General features: G+C 47.1%; 2 long non-coding RNA genes across 2 annotated transcripts; one reads left to right on the forward strand and one right to left on the reverse strand.

Moving 5' to 3' along the window:
• Positions 1–17,965: 17,965 nt before the first annotated feature.
• LOC122187926 lies at positions 17,966–22,014 on the forward strand. Its single transcript, XR_006181445.1, has 3 exons — positions 17,966–18,279; positions 19,166–19,328; positions 21,998–22,014. It is a non-coding gene; the product is annotated as an uncharacterized LOC122187926 (long non-coding RNA).
• On the reverse strand, positions 18,439–19,537 carry LOC122187924. Its single transcript, XR_006181443.1, has 2 exons — positions 19,265–19,537; positions 18,439–18,675 (listed from the first exon to the last, which is right to left on the reverse strand). It is a non-coding gene; the product is annotated as an uncharacterized LOC122187924 (long non-coding RNA).
• Positions 22,015–22,246: the final 232 nt, after the last annotated feature.

Here is a 22,246-nt window from a genome sequence, read left to right on the forward strand (position 1 = left end):
CTGGCTTTAGCTCAACACAATCAGTGCGAAGCTTTTAATCTTCTCTTGCTTACTCTTCTCTCCTACCTTCCTTGATGTTTCTGAGCTTTCCTATCATCCTCCCAACACCTGGCTCCTCTCTGACTTGGCCTCCCTCTAAACATCAGGGCCCTGCCGAAAACTAGCCAGTCCTTCCTGCAGAATATTTCCAACATCCAGCTCTTCCTCCCCGTCTACCTGAAATCCTCTGAGGTGCCCAGGTTTTCTGAGCAGTCAGATGACTGCCAAGCCTCTCCATTCCCCTTTAAAAACTCAATCATTCTACATTGCTACCAGCAGCGACATACTTGATGTCTACTGCTGTTATCCAGCATCTGCCTTCATGACTGTCAGTGCTCTTTAGCTCGTGTGTGGCTTTTTGTTGCATTTAAATGTGTCCTTGGGATGTACACACATACACACACTGCTGAGCATGGGACTCTCCCTCAGTGGCATCCTTTCAGCATGCTTAGCAAGGTGAGACCATGGCTTGTGTTTGCTCCTGCGATAGAGCCTATAATGAAGGTGCAAAGGCATATTACTTGGAAACCTAAATTATTAAGGCTTGTCATTTGAGTTTCTTGGAACAGTGAACGTGATACTAGTTTTAATGCTTGCAAATACTGTTTGTATGCTTCCACTTCCCAGGCACGTTGCAGTTGTGTTGCCTCTGTCAAATGCAGCAACTTTGGTTCTCCTCCCACAGATTTTCTGGGCATGTAAATGACCTAAGATAGATACACTGTCATTTTCTCATGCTGTGATTTTACTTACACCCCCTCTGTGGTACATGACAATAAAATTACCCTTCTAGTTCCTTTCCCACAGACAATCTTCCAGGCTTGCCAGTCAGCATCACGTGCACAGTTCTCCTTCAACTGCATTTGGGACCAGGGGGGTGATTTGGGACAGTCTGTTGTGCTGTATTTCACCCTTAGGAGAAGAACTGTGATTTCCGTGCTGTTTTCTCTGGTTCTTGTGTGTCTCTTCGATCACAAATTGACTCCTCAAGCTTTTGGAATTAGTTACCTTGCAGGATTTGCCTATCATCCTAGTGATGTTGTTTTCTGACAAGCTCCTCTCTTTACAGGCTCTGAACTCCTGATTAGCTGATGGACTGTGTCTGTGCTGTTGTCACAGATTTCCTCTTTTTCACCTGTATTTAAGTGTTACTTGGGTCTAAAATGCTTCTCAGCTTTTCTGTCACTGTCCTCTGTCACCTGGCCTTTCATGTTTTCACTTTAATATAAGAAAGATTTCAATATTGGATCCACTTCTCTCTCATTTTTGTCCCCACTGACCCTTCTGCGCGACATACAAGCAGACCTGCACCAGCAATAATTCAGCAGAGAGCCTGCAGGTGCCTGCTGCACTCACCAGCGCTTGTTAACAAGGCTCCTGCCTTGAAAACACAAACAACAGAGCTGTGATATGCCAGCAAGGTCTATGTCAAATAAAGCCCTTATGCTTTCTCATATTCCTCCCCCAATGACTTTATATATAAGTGTTCGCTCTCGGGGCTGAGTTTGAGCCAGTCAAGCCAGCATTAGAATTGCTCCCAGGCAGTAAGCATTTTAATCAAATGTCTTCCCTTTTACTGCTTATCATGCAGCATGTACTGACACCAGAGGAAACGGGAGCCAGGTATCAGAGTGGACTGCCAGCTGCAAGCCAGCTGGCATGTTCTCCTTCCCAGCACAGACACTAATGGTGGGATGCTCCTGAGTGATGTCAGTCGAGTGTGGAACTGCCTGAGGAGTCCTTATCTGTAAGAAAACCACGCATCGTGCAGAGATGTGGATAACGAGTGGTTGTGGGTGTCAGTTTCTGAGCATTTCAATATGTTTCGTGGATCTGTCAGTTCAGCCTCAAGGAGGGCTTTTGGAAAAGAGACAAGCAAGGTGCAGTAATGGTGATTTTCAACTCTTGGGCTGTGAGGGACTTCTGTAGAGACACTTTTTTTTTGTCTGTGGGCTGAACTGCACAGTGCAGGGCACTGCAATCTACATCAGGGAGCTTTTCAGAGGCCTGAAAACTGAGCGTCTGAGCAGACTTCAGAGAGAGGGAAGGGAGAGCAGCTATGGACTGCAGAGGATGGTAAGCTGTGGGAAAAGAAACCTCCTGATCACATGTAACAGCTCTCCTTGCTCTGCCTGCAGCAGAGAAATGACCCTTCAGGTTTATTTTCTGGATGAATGACCCAGCATGAATGCTGCAGCTTGGTGTTCCACATGCTTCCCACGTGTCTTGCCCTCTAGAAGAGACAGAGAAGCACTAATGGAGCAGCACACTGATGCCAAGCTTGCTCTCAAAGCAGTAGCCAAAGGAGATCATTGTCAGCAGCTCTCAGACTGAGCCCTCCAGCTGGTCATGTTGGGGTGTAAAAGGAGCAATGACCTCTGCTTTGACTTTGGAAGCAGAATGTCCAACTGGAAACTTTAAAGAGCAAACTCACAGAGCTTTGCAAGAAGTTGCTGCACTCTCTTCATCCCAGGTCTGGCAGATGGATCAAAGCTAGTTCTGCATCAGATACCCACTGTGTACTGAAGAGAGGAAAGGAAAGGGAAGGGAAAGGGAAAGGGAAAGGGAAAGGGAAAGGGAAAGGGAAAGGGAAAGGGAAAGGGAAAGGGAAAGGGAAAGAGAAAGGGAAAGGGAAAGAAGGGAGAGGGAGAGGGAGACAGAGATGGAGATGGAGACGGAGAGGGAAGGGAAGGGAAGGAAAACCTCATCTGGTTCTTAATGTTCTGCCTCCACATTCACAAAGGAAACAACTTCCATTTTCTGTAACAATTTCAGTGTTTCAGTATCAGTAGTGAATGACCTCCTGGTTAGATATTTCAAGAACTGTGATGACCAGCTGTAAGAGGGGACCTTGCCTTTGCCTTGTATCTTCCAGGCTTGCATAAGCTGTCTAACTCATTACTGGCACGTACAGCAGCGCTGATGGTACCTGGGGGCTAGCAAGGTAAAACTTTCCTAGCTCCTTCTCCTGCCTGAATTCTGGGCAAACGGGGCTCACAAGTGCCTATTTATACAGGCAGAAAATGTCATTATTCTGTCCAATTATAATCCCAAACTTTAAAAATTAATTGAGGTAGGTATTAAATTAAACAGGTTTTGCTTGAGTAAATATTTTCCATTGTGGAGCCTAATCTATTCACTTAATAATCTAAAGCAATGTTATTAATTTTTTTTTTTGGTTTGCAGAAAAAAAGAGTCTGTTCCATTAGGAACTGCCACTGGCTTAAGAGGATTTTACTCCCTTTTTATGGTTTGACTCAAAGAAAATTTATTCCCGCAATAGGTTTAATGATTCTTAGCCAATGTTGTCTTCCCAGCTGCAATTGGGCTGTAATAAAAAAAAAAAAAAAAAAAAAAAAAAAAAGGCTTTTGTTAGACATGCACATTCTTGGCTGTCAATAATGATTAATATTTCCCTACAAGATCATCTTATTTCTCAGGTTTGACTTAGAAGCTGCTGTTCCCTCTGAAGCTTGCTAAGGGTTTTCTCCCAGAGCGGCTTTGATGCAGCACAGGTGAGACCTGCAAAGCCTTTCTTTGTAGTCCATCTTTGCCCCTTGATTGCTGACCTGTGGCACTATGCTTTCTAGGGTCCTTTGCACAGGAATTCTATTTTGGGGTGACAGAGAATTATTTGCAAGAGGAATTTTTGAAGAATTCCACGTGGGGAGAGGCCCTCAGAGGTCCCAGTGGGGAGGACTGTCTGGACAGCTTGGTGAGCAGAAGAGGGATGTAGGGCTAATTCTGACTCCTCTCCAGTGTTGGGCAAGTCACAGGGGGCTCTGACACTCACTCAAATAAAGAGCAAGTAGTGGTAGCAAGCTAAGACACTGCCGTTAGAAGCCCTTTGCTGCAGGGCTCCATCCCTGCAGTGCTCAGAAGGAAGGACTGCATCCCAGCCACCCTCATGTGGTGTCTCCTGTTAATCCTGTGTCTGTCCCCCCTCGATGCACGGGCAATGATGGGTATATCCAATGATGGGTACATCCAATGATGGGTACATCCAATGATGGGTACATCCAATGATGGGTATATCCAATGATGGGTATATCCAATGATGGGTACATCCAATGATGGGTATATCCAGTGATGGGTATATCCAATGATGGGTATATCCAAGCTCAGAGGTGCAGGAGGAGGCTGGAAGAATAGGGCTGGGCTAGGTGGATATTTTTTTGAAGTGTTACAGCAGAGATTTTGGGGCATCGCCAAACATATGGGGCTGGAGCTTCACTGAGAAAGTTTGCGTTCTAATTCATGGCTATTTTGGCAGTGCTGTACTGGTTCATAGTAATAAAAACCCTGGGAACAGGAAAGGACGAGATGCTTAGCCGGCTTAACAGAGACCTTTGCCATTAGCAGGACATACATGCTTTCAGATGAGCTTGTCACATCAGTCCTAAATGCATTTGTGATTCATGGACTTGCGAGGCTCTCTGTGCCTTTGTCAGGCAGATCTTTTGGACAGTATGATGACACCAGAGATCTTGCATAAAGGAATCTCTTCTCTCTTCCTGTTCTCTGAAAGGCAGCTAATTTCAGGACAGAACCTGGCAGCTGATTGTAGGAAAAGAAGTGATCATCAGTACCAGCAATTAAAATTGAAGTGGAAAATGAATGAGACAAAATGCTTGGACTAGCATCTGGAGTTCCTTTGGAAAGCAATTGCAATCTGATACAAGTTGTAACAGTATTGTTAAGCTTGCTAGTGTGGGTTGATGGATATCTCTGCCCTGCAATTTTTGTTTAGATAACAGAAAGAGCTGTGTCTCTGAAAACCAAGGCGATAAGGAAAGTCTGCTGAGTCTTTGCACCAAGGAAACAGGAGGTCCTACTTGGATTTGGTCACTGAATATGTAACATGCTTCTGGGAAACTTCTGCATATGTAACATACCCACTGGAAAACTTCTGCGTATGTGAAACGAGACATGGATATATACTGCATTGTCTTGTGAAAGCTCGACAGGACGATTACCCCTATGCATCCAGCACTGAGATTAAAGGATGTCTGCTTTCTAACCCTTCAGCTTGAGTCTTAGGGAGTTTCCTGATCAACTGTCTTGTGGTATCAAAACAGTCATGAGTGGTCAGAGCTGTTGTTTTACTTCCATCAGAGCCCTGCTGCATAGCAAAGAAAAGATTCCTTTTCAACAATGGCTGTCAGCACAAAGAGCTGCAGAAATGGTGCTAATGCAGCCTCGCACTAAGCCAAGACAAAGACAAACTACTTTCAGCATCATTTCAGAATCCAAGGTTAGACGTCGGGCTGGTCCAAGCAGGTTTTATGAGCAGCCCTCGCATAACAAACCTGTGTGGGTGCAGAGGGGGAGCATAAGTGCTTTTTGGAAAGGAGAATTGCTTCGCTTTCCAATTTCTAAAGGCTCACGATAAATCATAGCCTGAACACTCAAAAACAGAAACCCGATGGCTTTTCTGCTCATCTTGTAGTGAAATAATGGGTGCTGAGGTGAGAAAGCATCGCTGTGAGAGACACTGAGTCACCAGGAAGGAAGCAGGAAGACATTAGCTTGAATTTCAAACAGTGTCTGCTAACCTCCAAAGTGGGTGAACCAAGGCTCAGGGAGCACTGGCAGAGCCCTACAGGCTAACGCTGCTTTGAAAGGACCTGAATCTGAAGGTCTTCTCACTGCAACTGAGCCGTGTGTGGGTCAGACAAAACTATTTGCAAAACTGCAGTCAGATTCAGCTTGGCAGGAGGGTTTGTCACCCAGAGGGGTCACACCTGGACCCGGCAGGACCAAGAGGTGCATCCCGGTGACACAGTTGAGAGCAGGTGTAGATGACCATCATTTAGAACCACAGAATCTTTTGAGTTGGAAGGAGCCCTTCCAACTAATGGTTGGTGTGGTCATCTAATCCAGCTCCCTTGCAATGAACAGGGGCATCTACAGATAGATCAGGTTTATCCACTGCTTTTGTGAGCCAAGTGATTTCCGTGCCCCTCTTCAGTTGGTCTTCAGCACCAACTGTGTGAGTATGCCCTCTTTTCTTTCTTTTTCAGCCTAAGTTGGATATCAGGGTAAACTTCTTTACAGACAGGGTTGTGAAGCACTGGAGTGGGCTCCCCAGGGAGGTGGTTGAGTCACCATCCCTGGGTGTGTTTAAGAACCATTTGGATGTGGTGCTCAGGGACGTGATGTCGTGGTGGGTTGTTAGAGTGAGGGTGTATGGTTAGCTTGTGGTTGGACTCGATGATCTTTAAGGTCTTTTCCAACCTGAGCAATTCTATGATTCTATGATTCAATCACTGCACCTGTATTCCTGTTCCTGGATTAGTGTAACCATATCATATGTGGAGAATATGTTTTCGTGTTCCTGCTGTTCCAGCACATTACCCATCCTCACATACACCCCTCTGATGCTATTTCTGGGCTCAGCACTTATCACCTTCGTTGAGAGATGCCCCTATTTTCTCACATCCTTTTCAGCTGTTCAGGTAACTTAACAAACGTTTCCTACTGCACAAGGATCTGTGAGTGCAAGGCATATCGTGAGAGGCTCTGGGAAATGATATGTTTTACTTTTAACCCATCTCTTTCTTCCACCGAAGCCTTTCTTGTCATGGAGTCAGCCCTCGGACTGCCTTGGGCCCACTGTTGTCCCGGGGGGGCGTGATGGCTGCGATCACGGGTGCTTCAGTCGAGCTCACCAGACTGCACTGACGCATTGCTGTGCACAGCCATTTGAAAGAGGTTTGTGTGGACAGGAAGTGGGGCAGATTAGAGGCACACTGAAGCTTTTGTTTTATGCCAGGACTTCAAAATGTTCTCGCTGGTATTTCTGAGGTCCCATTTTTAGCCACTTTCTACATGTGTATAATAGAACAGGAGACCAGCCATACTGCTCTTGTGAGCCACATACCGAGTTTTCACGGGGTGAGAGTCACAGGACACTTCATGTGTCCCAGAGAGCCGACGGGCTCCTGAGGACGTGCAGGACAGGCTCCTTCAGGTCTGCTTCCTACAGCAGCTGGGAAGCAGCTCACCAGCACCCCCCTGACCAGCTCTGCCACCCTACACACTGCTCTGGAGCTTGAGCTAGATTTTCCAGGTGCCTGTGTCTCTTCTAGCCGTCTCAGCCATACCACTTAGAGCCCTACCAGCCCCTCCAGAGCTAGTTGAGTGTGTGTGCACAGAGGTAGTCAGAGATCCTGGCAGGCTGTGGGTGGTGCTGGGATTTTGTTGCCTCTCCATCCCCCCGTACGTTTCCACCCTTTCTAGACATGCATCAGTTCCACTCCCACAGGAGCACTGGGAAGAACATGCTCCAGCTGCTGTTCCTCCATGGTTTCTGCCCAGCAATGTAAACAGTTTACAAGGGACTTTGTAAACAGCAGATTTGTTTAGGATATTGTCTGCATTCCCTCTTCAGTGTCCCCTTATTCTGCAGCATAGAGCAAACATTGTTTGCTCTGCTGGTTTTAGGTCTGTGCCTTGCATCATCAGAGGGAAAGATGCTGGTGACCAAGAGGAAGGAGCAGTGTATGCTCCTGCAGTCCATGTGAGCCTGCTGGGTTTGGGGGATCCCTCCAGGGTCCCGTGTAATGTTGCTATGAATACAGAGGAAAGTTGGCATGGGTTGAGGCTGCTGCTGAGCCCTTCCCAGGACATGATTGCATGAGAGAACAGAGTTTATCTGAGTGGAGAGCTTGCTTATGCTGTGCCCAGGGCACTGGGAGATTGATGAGAAATCCTCAAAGACAGGGTCTTCATTTCCTATTTGAGAGTCTCAGAAAGTCGCTGGCTCCCTGGGGAAGCTGCTTGTCCACCCAGGAAATAAGGATTTTAAATCTACTTGGCCTTCATCCTGTGGGAGTAACATCTGAAGATGTCTGTTCTCCCTTCATATCTGTCCACATAGGGATTCTGCCCATGCCCATTAGAAGAGCAGCTTCTCTCTGCTTCCCCTTGACCTTTGTCAAGAAGTAGAGAATGGAGAGAGCAGTTCTACCTGAGTTTCTGCTTCTGCCACAGGAGCTTTGTCAGATCTGAGCTGTACTTACTCCCTTGTAGCTATTAAACCTCATATACTCAAACTGGACATGAACAGTTGCAGAGGTGGATGGGGGAAGCTCAAGATAGAGGCTGACATGCAAAGAAAATGATATAGCAGCAAACAGAAATGTTTAGAAGCAATCAGGGGCAGCTGGGTGAATGAGGGACAATCCTCAAGCACCCAAATGTCTGAAGGGTGGGTCTCCCTTTTGCTAGTAAAACATTACTTCTGCAGTGTGGCTGGGGGAGGTAGGTGCCCAGACAGGTGAGCTTGTGAGGGCCTGACTTTCAAGAAACATCTAGGGATGGTCAACAGACCAGGAGGGAACATCTTTTGAATGTTAATTACAGTGTGCCTATTGTCTGTTGTCGTTTGATTTTCTGCTGTCATACTTAGGCCTGAGCAGCCTCCTCTGTTAGCGTGACCATGTGAGGGGCTGTTCGACCCACTGTGGCAACATCCACATCATTATTGGGAAGACAAGGCCAGATGAATGTGCTGCTTCCTTCAGAAGCATGATGTATAGCACGGACTCAGCATGGCCAAAGAACAATCATGAGGGATGACTTTTGGATGTCCCTGGATTTTTTAGATACTACGTTAAAACCCTGTTTTCCTTTGGAGGATGTTGGATAGTTGAGTTCTATCCAGCAGAATCTTGGCTTTCTAGTGAGTTTCAACTGTAAATATTTGAACAACAAAATGCCTTGTCTTAGCCTTAGCAAAATTTAATCTTTCTGTACATAATGAAATCTGGCTTAAGTCACAAGTGAAAGTGAGAGTGATAGTTTCAGGTGTGTCCCTGTGGGTGTTTGCCCACATCAGCACAGAAAACAGCATGTAGCTCATCACGGGTGGCAGCCTGCTCATCAGGAAGGGGCTGAAGGGGCAACTGCTTGGCTGAGCTTAATGTACTCTTGAATAGGAAAACAGGAGGGCTTCAGGTCGTAATGGATGAAGTGAGACAGAAGGTAGAAGGCAAAGGGCTGTCAGGAGAGTAGCCAATTCTCACCTTTTTCTGTTTCCTCACAGTTTCTGTAGTTTGCCTGTAGCTTGGCACCAGTTTTCTATAAACCTCAAAGCTCAGGCAGATTGTCATCCCTGCCATAGGTAAAACCTCCCTCTGTTCAGCTTGCTTGTCTGCTTCATTCCCTCTTAAGTGGACAATGCGACATTACAGGAAGGGTTCTGTTCAGTTCTTTTTTCCCTCGAGCCCTCACCTTGATTGTGCAGAAGGGTGAGAATAGGAGGCAGGAAGCTCTGCCTTCCTTCCGCCCCATCTGCCCAACATGTTCCGGGAGAGCTCTGCTGCGACCCAAGTTAGGGACACTGAACTCCCAGAGGGCAGAGCTGAGTCTGAGGAGTAGGAGAGGAGTGCAGATTACTGAGGAAAGGCTGAGCAGTTGTGTGGAAAGAGACAAGCAATGCCAAAGCAGGAGAAAGAAGAGGGAGAACAAAATGTACGTGGGGGCTGGGAGGCATTTGGCTGTGATGAGAATGCTCCCGCAGCCCCAAAGGACCACCCAGGACTTGTACACAAAGGAGCTGTGAGGAGGCAGAGAGGTGCAGTGCTGCCAGGCAGAGCCAAGCGTGCAACGTGATCCTCATAAAAACAAATTTCTTACATGAGAAATCTGAGGGGGCTGGGGTTTCTTGGGGCCAGCAGCCCCTGGTGGTGCAGGATGTGAGCGGAGAAACAGGTCAGGAAGGAGGGGCAGAGCAGCTGCTGGGGCAGCAGGTCAGGACCAGGGCACTGGCAGAAAGTCTCTGCAGTTCTGCACAGAGAATACGTTTAAAGCATTGACGTTTCCAGATGATCACTGAACTGACAGCTGCCTCCTGCAGCCATCAAGGGCCTTGAAATCCTACCTTCCTTTACAATAAGCAGGTGCCTCACTTAGATGTTTTGAGTGAAAACATCTGGAAACCCCCAGCCTTCTCCCCAAATTCACCCTGCTCAAGACACCAAGCAGACAAGTTTGTTCCTCCTATATGCAGCCCCTCTGCCAAAGGCAGTGAGTGCAGGCTGTGCTCCTGTGTTTTGGCCTGGGCTGAACTGTGTGTGGGAATCCATCCGGTCCAGTCACACCCCAGTGCCTGTTAGAGGCCTTGGATTTGGCACAGGGATCAACTCCTGCTGCGCCTTGTGCTCCTGCCATTCCTCTGGTGGAGGAGGCAGGTGAAAGTGATTGGCAAAACCTTTAGGGATCCACATGTCTTCCATCCCGATTTCAGCGCTGCAGTGGTAGGAGATCCCCACCTCTCAAACTACAGAGAGGACAGAGTAAGACAAAATAAAACTGAAGGACAGTGCCAAAAGCATTGCCTTTGTGTCAAAGCAGTGCCCCCAGTTATAAACTACTGCTGCCAGGTGACAGAGCCACCTTGGGCCCAGCAATGCTTTCTGCCTTCTAACTCTACCAATCCTTTTGTCACAGGGCCACCAGTGAGGTAGTAGTGTGTCTTGTGACCAAAACAGTGCCTGTACAGCTAAGCCCTGCATCGCTTCCAGGTCTTTTGACTTCAGCATGACGAGTGGTTCTGAAGGTAGGGTTGAGATGGCAAGTGCAATCGAATTAATAGGGAATATGATTGCTAATAAACCAGGCGTGATAATACTTGGCAGGATGGGAAGGGCTGATGAATGTTTGCCGAGCCACTTGAAACTCTGAGAGTGCCTGGCGTGCTGTTAGGTGTGCAAAGTGATTTCAGGGAGGGACACATGCCTTCATCTCTCCCTCACAGCCTGTGAGCTGGTGTTGGGGGCTCTGGCAAGCTGAAACAATTCCCATTTAGGTTTGACCTTTTGCTGGATATTAAAGCCTGGCTGTGGCTCAGTGAGATGAACGCTGCAGCAAATGCAATTCCTCAAGATGAAATATCTCTCCACTGGGTAATTCCAGCCTCATTTTGAGGGTTGTTGTATTATTTTTTTTCTTTCCCGCTGAATCATTTATTCCCAGTGTCAGGAAGGTGCAGAATGACTTTCCCCACTGGCTTTCAGAGCTTCATTGATTCAACTCCCACTCCTGCAAATGTGCTGGACCAGCAGCCCTTGGTCTCTCTGATTTTCCCAGGGGGGGATGGGGAAGGCAAGAGTCTCAGGGCTGGGGGAGCCCTTCAGTGAACCCATTCACAGCCTAGGTGAGATGCTATTGTATATTAAGCTCCACAGTCTAGAACCTGTGCTTTTATTTGCAGAGTTTTGGCTTTAAGTGCCCGCTCAGCAGTCTTCATGGGGAAGGGGAAACAGGGCACATTAAAATCACTGGTGAAAGCAGATTTTGTTCTGGAAGAACCAGGACCCGCAAGACCTGAGCTACCTTGAGCCCCTTCAGATACTGCCAAAGGTCACTGAAGGCAGCACAGATTGTTGTCTGTATGCAGTGTTCAGAGAGAAAAGGGGCAGGATGCGTTGCAGCACTTTTCCGAGAGCAAGAAGATAATGGCAGATCAGTGGTAGAGAGGAGAGGTGAGTAGGGTCATCTACAGCAGGTTGTGTGCAGCACCTATGGGAATGCCTGAGATTGTACAGAACACCACAGACCTGTGGCCCTTCCTGCTCTCTGGTTCACTGTTGCAATGTAACTCCTTTGCACATGCAGGTTATGAATCCAGTCCTTTCCCTTCAGCAAAAGAAAGCAATCTACTCCCACAAATGTGTAGTGAGCAAATTCAATCACTTGTGTGTCTACTAGACAGAAGTGAGTGAACCCAGGCCTCTGCCTGTCATCATCAATCTATCTGCAGCCCTGTATCTGAGGTCACACTTTACGCTTTCCGCTGCAGCTCCCTTCTCCAACTGAGATGGGAAGAGAAGGAGCAGTGCAACGACACCTGGAGAAAGCAGGGCCCAGGGTCCCCTAAAAATCTGGGAACCCAACCCAGAATGTACCAATCATGTACTTGTGTCCCAGCAACATTGTTCTGAACACTCAGCTTTAGCGTTACCTAAATTGTGCAGACACCTGTGTTCTTGCTGGTGTTCTCCAGGTCCCTGAGGCAGGGTGCATAACTCCAGTAGTGCAGCAGGATCTCTCCCTTGGCTTTGCAGTTCTGAAGGCGTAGGTGAAATCTCAGCTGCTTCTGACTTGTTCAGCTCTACAGGGTTTTGCTTTGCACTGTGATGTGCTTCTGCCATCTCCTGAGGCTGTTTCACAACAGACCCTTTGGAGAGGACAATCTCTTTATCTGTGAACATTTCTGCTATGGGAGCAGAGCTGAGTCACTGCTGCTTTGCGCTTGGATACAGTGCTACACCAGCTGAGCAAGGTGAGGAAGCCAAGTGGGTGTGAAACACAGAGCACTGCCTGCCCCCTTTCCAGAAGAGGAGCAAGGAGAGCAGGACAGCTGTGATGTTGGCTCAGTGCTTAACGCGGGGCTAGATGGATGCCTTGTCCTACAAAGCTAGTAGCCAGGCACTTGCTACTGAATTCCAAGCTTTGACTGACAGAGTTTCAAGCTGTCTGGCCATACCCATTCATTACAGGTTGCAAGATTCCCCTGCCAAGTAGTTGCAAATGTTTCCATTTGTTCTCTGTTTGGTCCAGTTTCTCATGTTTATTATCCTAAACTTGCCCAGGACATGACTCTGACATCCCTTTCTAGCTCTCATTCCAATTCCATTTAACTTCTACTTCATCCTGTGAAGAAGTGACAAGCACTGTTCAAAAGGACAGAAGAATTAAGGTGGTCTTTGCACTCTTCCTTCCATGGGATCATGTGTGACGCTCTCACATCTGTTGGGCTCAGGCAAACCTAAAAACACCAAACAGTGCAAAAGGGTGCTGGTGTTGACTGCAGGGGGCTGTGGGCTGTAAAGGAGCAAGGATGCTCAGTGCTGGTAGATATTTGAGTCACTGTTTATTACAGTGCTACACAGAAACAAAAAAAGATCAATATTTATTAGTTGCAGAAAGCATAATTTTGCATGAAAAGCATCGATCAGCATGTCAGCCAAGACAGTGTCATTATATCTTCTTTATGATTTGGTCAACATCCCTACATGAGTGAGGACTTTGTTCCCCTAAACAGATAGAGCTGGGGCATGGTTCTGTGTTAGAAGGGAGCAGACCCTGCAGAGGTTGTGATGCACCGAGATCTGAATTTAAAAATCTTGTCTAGCTGGAATATCCTTGAGTGCAGCCTCCCTTAGAGTTTTCCAAGTCAGATCCTAAATTTTTAGCCTTTTATCCCAGTGAAATAAGCTGCTTGCCAGCTAGGGTCAGGGTGAAATCTCCCTCCAGAGGGTAATACTGCGCAGTTATGGGCATTATGGGATGCTGATGCCATCCTTTCAGTCAAACCAGCATATGTGGGGAGGATGCCTGTCAGTCCCAGGAGTTACTGCGGTTTTATAGCAAGATCCCCTTATTCTTCTAGAAAAGCAGTTCAGACCCTACCATTTCCAGAGCTGTTCTGGCCCCAGCAGAGATACAGGAGCACCAGGACGGCCATGTAAGCAGCAGGCTCTACGATTTGCAGAAAACCAGGCTCAGGGCTGCTGGGCCAGGGTTCCCAGCAGCACTACTGGTTCCTTTAGGGCAAGCCACAAGACAACCACATGCTCTGCAATTGCAGAATTTGGCTTCCACTTAAACACCAAAATAATTGGCTCAACAAGATGGGGGTGTAGTGGCTTCTCAGAAAATCCTGCTGTAGAAGTCATGATGGGAATTCTTTGAGACCAAACCTTGTGGTGCATCTGAGCCAGGAAAGTACACCCCTGGCTTGATAAAAGGATCCTGACCAGTTCCCAGACTGGTTGTGAGACTTAATCTAGGTGTTTGTAGATTGAAGGTATTATCAAATGAAGATGAATGGCCCTGTCTGGCTATCTGAGTGATGGATGAGTTGTTGTTCCACGCAAGCAGAAGGGATCTCCATGTGGATCCTGAAGTTTTTAAGACCGTTGTTCTTGCTTCCACAGCCAGCCTGACCTTCTGACAGCTGTTTTGCCAGAGGCTGGGTTCCTGTGTGGGACATGAGGACCCAGATCACCCATTGGTCCTGGGTAGGAGCTCTTCATTGTTACAGTACCAGAAGTCACAGTCCCATCCCTGCTCTCAGGCAAGCAGGGCTTTCCTTATGCCCAACGGTGCTCATCTGCCCTGGGGTGAGCATCTTAAGACAGAAAGGTGACCCCATCAGAAATAAAGACAGATTGTTTGCACCTTACAGCAGGCTGGCAGTGGGACTGGGCATGGTGGCACTTCAGGAGCGTTCAGAGTTTTTGGTCGCACTCTTGCCTTGCAGATGTGATGCACAGAGTGAGCAGTTCTGCTGTGTGATGTCTCAGTGATGGAACCCTTAATTTCTCTTTAGGACATAGCAAATGTTTGGGCTGAACAGACTGATGGTCCTCCCAGCCCAGTACTGTGTCTCCACCAGCAGCCAAGGCCAGATGCCTTAAAGGAAGGCATAAAAATCCCATAATGCCCATAATTTTGCATTACTACCCTATGGGGGGAGATTTCCCCCTGACCCCAGCTGGCAAGCAGCTTGTACCCTGAAGCAGGCCAATCAATAGCTGTTATGATTTTCATTTGAGCTACTGTCACTGTGGATGATGTTCTTATTCCCATAAATGTCTGATCCTATTGTGAAACTCTCTAATGATGTTTGTTATATTGGTTTTTTTTGATATCCTGGTGAGGAGCTGATGTTCTCAGATACAGTAGTCAGGGTATGTCATGGATGACCTGCTGCAGGCTGCTCTTGGGATCCAGAAGGGGAGCTTGGCCCCTTCCTCACCAGCCCAGCCAGCTCCTGCTGTTTTAAACTGACTCTCCTTTGCTTTACGGTGACCACTTAGGGAAGGAGAATGACTGATGAGTTCCATATCTGTATGAATTTTTGGTTGAGGCACTGCCCTACAAGCAGAAGTGTACCAAAAGTAGATTTGTTTCCCTCTGGAATATTTGCAGGGTATTTCTTAGGGACTGTGAGGGCGATGGCAGACTAGTTGATCTTTGGTCACCAGCTGTTTCAGGTGATGGAATCAGTTTCTTGTCTGGCAGTGCCCCGTCACTCTTTGTCTCCTTGGACATCCTGGCCAAAGCTGTTAATGCCAGCCTCTGAGCAGGTTGGCATACAGCAGAGGGTCCAGAGGACCAGAGCTCACTGCAGTGTCTGGGAGAAGACCCTGATGTGACTAACTCTAAATGAGAACTTCTGTAAAGTAAAAGCTTTCATCCAGAGAGGACCCCCTCCCAGCCATCTTTAGGGTGAAATATCCAGCCCAGAGACTGCCTCTTCCACTCTGCCTCTTCCGCCCACTCCAAGCATGGGAGAAATTACAAGGAAGGCTACCCACGAAGGAGCGGCAGAGGTGTGTTTGCCTGCTAGCAAAACAGCAGAGGGGAATGAAGGCAGGAGAGCAGGTCTCGTCATGTAGAAAGGGGAGGAGGTGACACAGCCCATGATAATTGGACCATTAAATCTAGCAAAGGCACCGACACTTACACAATGTGGCTCAGGGAAACAAACGTTCTGTAGTAACAATAACTCTTCAATAGCAAGCAATAATAAGCAGCTGCAGTCATTTTTTTTTTTTTCTTTTTTTTCTGCTGACCTAGTGCTTAATTCTGTTGTTCAGACTCTGGGTCAAATTGTTCTAAACCACTCCATAAAGGCCAGATAGGTTTGCAGAGATGTGCAGGCGGGACTGAGAGGAAATTTTGTCTCTGAGATAGTTTGCAAACGCCTCTCAAATGTCTGCTTGTGTTTTCTATGCTTCCTCTCTTCCAGCTTCAGAAATCTCTGCACGGGAGAGAACCACCCCCAGTCCCCTTGGTCAGATCCCCTCTGTTCAGTGAGTCACCAATTACAAATGATGCCAGAGCTGCCTGAAACAGTCACAAAATTGGCTTAAAAACCTTGGAGATTACAAATCTGGCTTTAACTCTTCTTGTTTGCTGTAGGTCTGGGGAGTAGGGTTTTCATCTCAGAGCCACTTTCTCAGACTTTTCAGTTGTGAGAGCTGAAATGCCAGTTTTGTAGTAACAAAAGTGGAATTTAGCATGCGGAGCTGAGGACTGGAGAACAACATCCTATTTCTGAAAGCTTCACAGTAAGTCCAGACTGTCGGGGTTTCCAGAGCTGCTACTCATAATGGATAGTGTCCAGATGAAACTCCTGCTGGTGTCTGCATCTGAAGGTGTTATGCCCTGGTAAAAGGTGTGTGTGGGAGCAGAGAGGCCCCAGACGTCGCTGGAGCTGGCTCTGGTCAGGTATTTTCTGCCGATTCTTACCAGTCTTGTGGCATCCCCAAATGAGGCCCTGGGGATTGCAAAGCAGTCAGCTTTCATTTAAAGCCTGACCTTGGCATCAGGCTGCTAGCATGGCAAGGAAGAGAGATGAGTTAGCTGGCAGGCTGCCTGTATGTGGCAAGGGCTCTTTAAAAGCCTCAGAGGATGCATTAGTTTGATGTCAAAGGCTTTGTTTGTGGCGTTCCCTGGAACGGTTATCCTCCCTCTGTGTCTGTACACATATCTCCTCCCTGTCTGAGTCTCTGAAGCTCCCCCAGCCCATGGCCGAAGAACGCAGGGACAGATGGAGATGGATCCTGGCCTCTGTGGGGACAGCTGCATCCCTGACAGTCCCCTCTGGTCACACACCTGTTAGGAACTATACTTAGCATGGGAAAACTTTCCAGAAAAAAGAAGGCAGGGGAGAAGTGGGGAGGCGGAAGGGCTGGGAATTTGGCCTCATTCTTCGCAGCAGGTCCTCAAGCTCCAAAATGCCTTTCAGCGATAGCATCCAAAGATGACAATCAGGTGAAAAGCAGGCAACATATCAAGGCGTGCTGGCACTGTTCAGAGACAGCCTGAGTGCGTGATGGCTTCATAAGTCCTGGCTGAGCCGCCAGGAAGCCCAGTGTGTTTGTCCTGCCGGGCCCAGCAGTCCAGATCACTCGGCATATGGGAATGGAGGGTGATACTGAGGGAAGCACGTGCTAGGAAGGCACAGGTGGAACATGCTTTTGCAGCATGTGAGGCAGCACAGGCTCCTTGTCCATCACGTCACCCAGGATTGTTGCAGTACTTCCAGCAATTCAAGCAGTTCTTGGTTCTGGAACATGCAGCAAGCTGTCTGCCTGTGCTCCAGCTTGCCTGCAGCGTTCACTGCCATCCATCCACCTGCCCATCATCCCACTGTGTATGCTTCTACCCCTACAGCTCACAGACTGTGTGGAATGAATAAATACTCCACTTGTGGAATGAAATCCTCCTCTTGGTGCTGTGCGAGGTGAGGGAATGGGAAGCATTTCAGTTTTTCTTCTGTGTATAAATGAGGAGCCTGAAGCTAGTGCTCCTGCTCTGATGCTAACTGAATGTGCAATAAGCTTGCCTGCCAGTCCCCCCTTCTTGCAGCAGCAGTGGAGGCAGCAGATCCAGGTAGATTTAGAGCCCATGTTTTCTTTTATCTTCCTCCCCCTTGCTGAGCAATGAGTTGCATTTTCACTACACATGGCTCCCGTTGGCCTGATGCCATCTCTGCCACATCACTTGCAGAGTGCAGCAGTCGCTGATGAAGAGTGAAACCCTACCAGTGCTTCCTAACTGCAGGAGGCTCGTGAGGACTGAGAATCCAGGAGCTCTCAATGCCTCCAGAGCTGTCTCCAGCTCCCAGTGCTGCTGACAGGTGGCATTGCTTTCCTGGAAGGACTCACTGCGTGCCTGCCTGCATACCATGCAGGCAGTTAGCATTTCAATATTTGTGGCCACCTGGGCTGTTGCTTGGCAGAGGGATTTGCTGTACTTAGATGAAAAATACAACAGGAACTTTCATCTGCTCTGTGGGTAAATTGAGCTCATGTTTTCAGTCTCTGCAGCTCTCTGCCGTGTTGTTGTGTCCTCTTAGCAAAAAGTTCACCAGAGAAAATGATTACATTGTACTTAGGAGTCACAAAACACTATGGGAAAACACTAACCATTTTTCCTGGATGATATTCTTAGTGTTTTCCTACCCTCAGGGGAAAGATCAAGAAAAGAAGAGAGAATACCACATATTCTGAGGACAGCCACAGCATCTCCAGCTGATTGGATATATGGGCAGTGTTCCTGATGGGATAAATCTGTTGCATTCCTGACTGCCTCATCAGGCTTCCTGTGGCACTGGAAGGATTTGCATCAAGCCAGATAGCACAACAGCACTGCAGCACGGCAGGGGAAAGCTAACATCCCCGTTTCACCAGAGGAAAAGCGATCACCAGAGGAGAGGTGAAGTCCAGGAAGGCTGTGGTGCCTCTGTGGGGTTATGCAGGGTATCTACAGCATAGTTGAAAGACAGGCCTGGGCATAACATCATCCTTTTTGAGTGCCATCAGAAGTGGGATGAAGGCTCTCCTGGAACTAGAGGCACTAGTCAGCACAAACTGCTTCTGTCAATGTGCTTTATTGGACTAGAATCGATGAAGGAGTTTAAAAAAGAAAAAAAAATGCCCCCCAGAATGGGCTCACTGAGCCAGACCAAGTCATAAACAGATTAGAATGCTGTGGAGGTCAGGTTTCAGCTGGTGTTCATGAGAACAGGGGAGTTCTGGCATTGTTGGAGGGTGATTCATTTCACTGGAATATTTCAGGGAGGAGAACCACACAGGAGTTGGGAGCACAAACCTGCAAAGAGAGGGGTCCTGTGTCGAGTTTCTGCCTCCAACTTCGCCGTTGCAGATTTGTGCTGATACCACGTCTATCAGGAAAAGTTATCTGTTTCTGTTTAACTCACATGAAAGCCCATGTGTGGTTATTGCATTCTAAGTTTGCTAGAACTTGTTAATAATTTAGGATAATAAAGTCAGTCAAATTAATTCACCTCTGAAATTGAGCTTATTTGCATTGGCTTGTCTTTTTTGTAACAGATCTCTCTGCGGGCATATGTTTGTATAAGCTTTTTGTATGTGCTCGAGAGTGTTTGTGTGCATATGTAATTTCTTACGACCAGAAGAAGCTGAGCTGGATTTAAACATTGCACAAGAAAAATAGTTTCTCCCTGCCTGTGAATATATTCAGGGAAGGTCCACCCCAAAGTGAAGCCAAATAGAGGGGAAATAAATCCATGGGAAAAATGGGGTTTGTAATGGAAATGCTCTCTTGTCTTAAATTATAGCCAGGCATATTGTGAAGCTGAAACACATGCTGAAGCATCCAGACAGTGCCTCAAGCTGGCCACGCGTTCCCAGAAATAAAGAAAAACACCAGAGCCTACCTGCAGAATGACCTTTCTCCTAACTGACTTGCAGCTCCGAAGCTTTTGTGCTGGAAGAGATAGGGTAAGATACACGAAGTGACAGATTGCTACTGACAGTGAAAGGCTCTTTCAGCTACATTTCTCTGCAGCCACAGTGATATATCCAGGGGCTTGTTAGAGAAAAACAGCACCAGCCAATAACCAGTTGGTCTAAGCCCTAGAGATAGACCGTATGTCCCACACTCTGTTTCCTAATCAACGAGTGTAGAGTGAATTCAGCTGCAGTATTGCTTCTCTCTCACGTGTTCTATGGGAGGGGAACGCACCCGTGTATTTATCTGTGGCAGTGCCTCTATCTATAAATAACAATGTTTGTGCGTGCGTGTGAGTGCATATTTATGTGTGTATGTATTTACTGTGGGCGAGGCTGGCTGTAGAGCGGCCCAGAAAATGGAAATCTTTTTGTGCAAATCATGCTTTTGGAGGAAAGGAGAGCCAGGAGACCAGGGATGATGAATTGGCCCTGAACTGCAAAGAAATTTTTTTTTTTTTTAAAGGCGAAACAATTTCAGGGAAAGGGTCTCCAAAAAAGTCCAGTTTTGGGAGGTAGCTCAATTGAATTTCTGGTTTCTGGCTGCTTGCCTGGAGGGCCTCTTGTCACCTCTACTTTCTTCCAACAAGGCAGAAGGTGGAATTGACAGCAGCCTTCCTGCCAGGCTGTTAGAGAAGCAGTGAAGCCAGATGCTTCGCCTCCCTGCTCCCTCCCCTTTGTGCAGCCCAAGAGCTGGAGAGTGAAGTTGCTTAACTTTTCCATCTTCGTTCTCCCGTGTTCCTGCTCTTACCCAGCAGAGGTGCTGTGGAATGCAAAAATCAGCGTGTCTGCACAAAGGGGCTCTCAGCTGTTGAGGGATGGGAGCACACATGTTGCATGGCATTGTCACGCTTTTGTCTACAAAAATAAAGTCACACTTTTGTACACAGTGTTGAAGCAGAGAGGTGCGTTGATGGAGATGGGCTGGCACACGATCCCCTCCCCTGGTGCACAACCAGGGCAAATCATTGTGATACGTAATACGTGATGTTTTCAGAGCTTCCATTCCACTCCTTCTAAACCCGGACTCAACCCGCGCTGTTTGCGTAGCTGCATAAAGGTTACATTGAAGGTGATACCTGAAATATGATTTCTTCTACAAGGGCAATACCTTCGGCCCTTCTCTTTTCATCTTTTTATAGGGTTATTGCCTTTAGATGGTAAGAAATTTTAAAAGATTTCTGTTGCTGTTCAATTACCAATTCCATATGCATCATTTAACTAGATAATTTGCTGACTCAAAAATTTCTGTGTAATCAAATTGGTTGGCTGTTTTAACATTCATAAATGCTGGTTAAAATGATGTGGAGAATGGGTTCCTCTATTTAGATTCAGCGCAGTAGCAAGGCAAGGTTGTCTAATATTGTTTCTTGAGGTCTGACCTGCACCAAGTTAGGGGTTGTGCATTTCCCAGCACACAACCCGCAGAGCTTTTGTTCTCCCTTGTCTCTAGAACCCATTGACTTTGCTGAGGGCATCCAGACATCTCAAAAGCAGTGAGATCATAGGGCTTTATTAAAATGCACACAGCCCTCTTCTCCTTGCTACCCAGAAGTTGCATCACCATCTACCCAGTGAGTGTTTGTGTTGTTCTTCCTCCTGCCACTGCTCTCTTGGTTCCTGTGCCACCTACCCTGGGAAGGAGAGTTGTGATGGAGGCAGGCTTTCCTCCTTGTTTGGCATGCACTGCTGCTTGTGCCAAATCAGGCAGGAATGAACATCAGCCTAGGGCAAACCACGAACATTTGTAGCCTGCAGCAAGGCAAAAAAGGATTGCCCAGAACAGCCTTTGGAAATATTTTAATTATCCTCGGTGAACTGGCAATCAACTAACTTGAGGGAAAGATCACAAGTGGAGACAGAATCTAAGGGGAATTTTATGCTTGGAGTCAAATTTCAGCAACATTTTTGAAGTGTTTCTAATTGGTATCATTTACAGCCATCACCAAACATCCCCAAATCATAACAGTTTGGATGTGTGTGGAAAACAGATCTCAGTCGTGCAGGTCTAGTGCAGCGTTGTGAGATGGATGAATGTGGGGCTTACAAAAGAGTCTGGATATCAGCCCAACCACCGAGGTCTTTCTGAACAGCTAGATAGTCAGGAGACCTTTTTAATGGACTGTGAATCCGAAAATACATTTGATTTTTTGTATCTCCATACTTGCCAGTGAAAGAAGAGCTTGCATCTGCTTAATGTCTTTTGAATCAAGTCATCTGCCAGCCAAAGCAGTCTCTTCTTGCCTGCTTCCAAGAGGCATGAGCTTAAACAACTGGTCTCAGAGTGGGGTATATCTACAGTCTCAGCAGTGAAGAAAGGTGATTATTCCTCCCTAGTAATTCAGTTTCACATGAGGAAATTATCACACACACAGAGGCGTGCACCTTCCTCTGTTCTGTCAACACGCACTGCTAGAAAGATTTATTTCAGTAATAAGGTCCTTGCAGTGAAACTTAACAAAAATGAGGGGGCAAGTTTATTAATTATATATTTTCCAGTTAATGAAACATGATATTTAAAAGAAATAATTGCAGACACCTCCTTTGATGGCACAATTCATTTTCACTAATAAATGGTTTGTGTTTCCTTTTGTTGAACTGATCAGTTACAGAGACAAATCCTGCCTTGTGCTAGGCTCCTCTGATCTCTTTATTTGCAGGAGATGAAATGCTCTCCTGTTCAGTGCATGCAGAAGAGACTGGAGCTGAGTTGCTATTTTCGTAACTACGGCAAGATCTGAATTCTTTGTTCATGTTTCGTCGCTTTGAGGCAAGCAGTGGTGATGAGATCAGACATCAGCCATAGGGTGAGTACAGATACCACCCACACCAGCTCCACCAGCAGACTGCAGTCTGTATCTGGTTCCTCCTGTCTGTCCCTCGCGGCCCTGCTGCAGGCCCTAATAGAT

This window comes from Lagopus leucura, unplaced genomic scaffold (assembly GCF_019238085.1).
Source record: "Lagopus leucura isolate 7727_CA_CO unplaced genomic scaffold, USGS_WTPT01 Super-Scaffold_100052, whole genome shotgun sequence".
Classification (NCBI taxonomy): Eukaryota; Metazoa; Chordata; class Aves; order Galliformes; family Phasianidae; genus Lagopus; species Lagopus leucura.